The 4,172-nt window shown below is 38.2% G+C and overlaps 1 long non-coding RNA gene across 1 annotated transcript; it reads left to right on the top strand.

The window, feature by feature from the left end:
- Nucleotides 1–221: 221 nt before the first annotated feature.
- LOC147404815 (uncharacterized) lies at nt 222–3,055 on the top strand. The gene is made up of 2 exons (XR_015177259.1): nt 222–1,285; nt 2,792–3,055. It is a non-coding gene; the product is annotated as an uncharacterized LOC147404815 (long non-coding RNA).
- Nucleotides 3,056–4,172: the final 1,117 nt, after the last annotated feature.

A 4,172-nucleotide genomic window follows, 5' to 3' on the forward strand; every position in this document is an offset into this window, starting at 1 on the left:
AGGAATCCCTTGGCGGTAACTGGCTAAGCATAATCCTAGCAAATCCTCGGCGGCAACTGGCTGTAAAACCCCGAATTTTTAATTCGTATCTCGAGGAAAAATATAAATAGTGGAATTTTAAGAAAATCTTGAAAGTGGGACTTAGGGTAAAACTGTGGGACCTTATTTTGATCATTTTTAATAGAATCTGACCTCACCATTAGATTCAAAATGATCAAAAAACATAGTTTAGCCTGTAAGCACGCTCAAATGCGAGTCCAAATATAAAAGTTGCAAAATCCTCGATTACCGGGTCGGACCAGGCTAAAACAATAACTTTTTGTTGGAGTAATAATTTTTAAAATTCGATCATACCATTGGTTTCATAACGAAAAATTATTCAACATAGACTATTTATTTGTCATTTTTGGAGATCAGGAAGTTAAATTATCGCCAAAAACGAAAACGACATAAAGTTTAGGGGTCACGTCAGGCCAAAAATGTAAATTTTTGATGGAGACATAATTTGTAGAAATTGACTATACCATTAGATCCGGAATGAAAAATTAGGCGAAATAGAGTATTCGTTTGTCAGTTTTGGAGACCGAATGACCAAGTTATAGTCGATCAAAACAATAGGCGAAATACCAAATTCGTCCCAAATTTCATTTAAATAATAATTTAAATTTTTTATTATATAACTCATCTTCCCCAACGCGTCATATGGCCGAGACATGTAAAACGAAAAATTTGATTTTCCTCCGATTCTTCCACCTCAGATCTCTCACAAACGGCTCGCCGTCGACGATCAACGCAGAAGGGAGAAATGTCCGCAGCTACGTTCTCTACAAAACCCACCCAACCTTTCTTCGTTTCACTTTCTATTTCACCCGATATCGTCAAAAATCAGCCGTATTCGGATACAAAAATTTCAAAACTTTGACCTCGAATTTCGTCCGTTTCGGGGTCAAATCGCTTTCCGACGCAGAAGGAAGAAACGTCCGCAGCCTCATTCTCTACATAACCCAACCAAGTTCCTTCCGTTTTCTCGTCTTTTTCACCCCGTATAGTCAAAAATCAGCCGTATTTTTATAAGGAGATTTTCGTAACTTCGACCTCGATTTTCATCGATTTCGGGGTCAAACCACCTTTCGCTGTAGAAAGGAGAAGAGACGAGCACGTCGAGCTCTTCGAAACCACCGGGTCGGTTTCAAAAATCAGCCGCTTCGAAGTTCGGTCCGCCTCGATTTTCGCGCCGATCGCCTCGATTTCCGCGCACACGCTTTGATCCTTTCGCCTAGACATTGTAAGGAACTCTGAATTTCTATTAATAATCATAGATTGTGAAAATTGCATTTAGGATTTTATTGGAAAAATTTGGATGTATTTTCGAAATATAGAATTCTTTGTTTATTTCAAAATTCACGCCAGAAATTGCATGTTTGATATGTTTAATTGTATTTTTAACAAATTATAAGTGGGTAGAGTATTTTAACGGGTTATTACCATAAATTGGGTCTTGTGCACTGCTCGGACCCCGTTTTGATATGAAATTTGTATTTTTTTTTAATATTATTGATAGAAATAAATTCTATAGTTGAAAAATGTGATTCAATATTCAATGAACTCAGATTGAGTTGATGAATATCAGAAAATGGATATTTTATGAAGAGATTGAAAACTGTAAAAGTCGAAAAAAGGGAAAAAGGGTATGAAACGGTAAAATGTCAGAGTCACACCCGAGGGGTGATGTCTGCTTTTTACGTTGTTGTGTTGTATGCAGGTTGGTGAACGGATATCCAGGGATAATGTTACTGGTTGCATGTTTATTTACTTTCTGTTAGCGCGAGGCGCTCTGTTATGTTATTTATTTTAGGCCGGGTGGCCACACTTGCATGGTAGGAAACTGGATATCCATTCTCAACCTTGTATTGTTAATTTCTCTTTTGTTTTCAAATAAAAATAATATACATATGTAGCTAATTTGTGAGCTGTTAAAGAGTTTGTGAATGCCTGAAGGGATAGTGCGTCATATCATCCGGAGTGGTGTACTATCCTGGGATGTACGGTAGGGACCACCAAGCTCATACGTGGTATGGGACGCGTATGAGAATGGAGTCACAACTGGAATCCGGGTTTATTCCTCTCTATATTTACCAGTGAACTTGTAATGTAAAGGTGGTCGTATACGAATGGTTTGTATCTTTGGGAATCACATGTACGCCTGATAGGCATAGACGAAGATGATTAGTCAGTGATCACTAACAATCTATAGTAGTCGAACGTTCTGACACATCGAAAAGAGACCCATTGCTTACGGTCACGTCAAACGGCCAGCCTGAGCCGGATAAATGGTCAACCAAACGTGGTAAGGGCAGCGACCGGCCACAAAATCAGGAACTAAAAGCCAGAAAGGAATTGTAACATCATGTCCCGACTGGGAGCGATCCAGTCGTGAATCCCAACTCTCTAATTCCAATACTCCACCATCGTGTATTATGTATCTGTTGCTTATTTTGATATATAAAATGAAATGCATGTTTATTGTTTCCATTTGATCAATTAGATTTGTATAAAAAGAGAATGTTATAGTGAGTACTGCTGATCGATGTAATGTGAGTTTTAAAATGTTTAGTTGCTCATCCCTGGTATATGTACCAGTTAATCGTAGTTTTCTTCTGTAAAATTTTGTTTATTTTAAAATGATTCAGTATGTTTATTCGTTCATGTTAGGAGAGGTTATTGGTAGAAATTGTTGCTTCCTTACTGGGTAACCCTTGTTACTCACCCTTTCCTTCTCTATTTTTTTTAGTTTCAGATCTAAAGCTTGGCGAGACAAGTATAGAGCACGAGTGAGAATCATCTGGTGGGTCAAATAGATAGCCAGACTTTGTCACTTGGTAAGTATTGGAGTTATACTCCATTTGTCTAGGAGTATTATAGATTTGTATTGAGCGTTAGGATTCTTGTTAGAGTGAGAAAATTTTGTATAATCCCGTAAATTTTCTTCTTCCGCACTCTGATAATTCGTACGTTATTAGACTTATATAGGCTTCCGCTAGTATTATATTTTGTATATGTATGCAGGATTGTATGTCGTTTATCAGGTGCAGGTTGAACGCCTTGGAATGCTAACATAAACAGAGGAGACCATGCCGAAATTTCGAGGTGCTACATAATACCTCGAGATCTGACATGGGGATTTGTGTTAGCGTTCGGTGGGGCGCCACACTGGCTGAGCATAATCCGAGCACACCCTCGGTGATAACTGGCTGGGCATAATCCGAGCAAACCCTCGATGGCAACTGAGCAAAATCCAAGATAACCCTTGGCGGCATCTGAGCAAAATCCAAGATAACCTTTGGTGACGACATTTAAGCAAAATCCAAGATAACCCTTGGTGGCAACTGAGCAAAATCCAAGATAACCCTTGGCGGCAACTGAGCAAAATCCAAGTTAACCCTTGATGGCATCTGAGCAAAATGCAAGTTAACCCTTGGCGGCAACTGAGCAAAATCCAAGTTAACCCTTGGTGGCAACTGAGCAAAATCCAAGTTAACTCTTAGCAGCAATTGAGCAAAATCCAAGTTAACCCTTGGCGACATCTGAGCAAAATCCAAGAGTACCCTTGGTTACATCTAAGCAAAATCCAAGATAACCCTTGGCGGTAACTGAGCAAAATCCAAGATAACCCTTGGCGGCAACTGAGCAAAATCCAAGATAATCCTTGGCGGCAACTGTGCAAAATCCAAGTTAATCCTTGACGGTAATTAAGCAAAACTGGCAGAGGAATGATTGAATTTGGAGAAGACTGATAGAATGAATAAATGTGGAAGATAATAAATCTGGATGAGAATGATCGAATTAAAGAATGAATAGATCTGGAAAAAGATTAACAAATCTGAGAACAAAAGAATGCCCTATCTCCTACTCTAGGTAAATAAGTTATTCTTTGGGCAAAAACCAAAATATGAGATCAAGAATACTTTTGTTTAACCTCTCAAGGGTATTCAAAAATTTTATGAATTTAAAATCTGAGTTATTATTTTTTTTGAACCTCAAGGGTTTTTCAAAAAATTGTTATCAAGAGGGTAACCTTAAGTTTGGAGTTCCCATTATCTTTTAGGATTAACATTGCTCAAAAACAAAATGCCCCTAGTTTGACAATAAACATGGCATTGGAGATCATTAAA

Source organism: Akebia trifoliata, chromosome 4, assembly GCF_017979445.1.
Source record: "Akebia trifoliata isolate Shusen 1 chromosome 4, ASM1797944v1, whole genome shotgun sequence".
NCBI lineage: Eukaryota > Viridiplantae > Streptophyta > Magnoliopsida > Ranunculales > Lardizabalaceae > Akebia > Akebia trifoliata.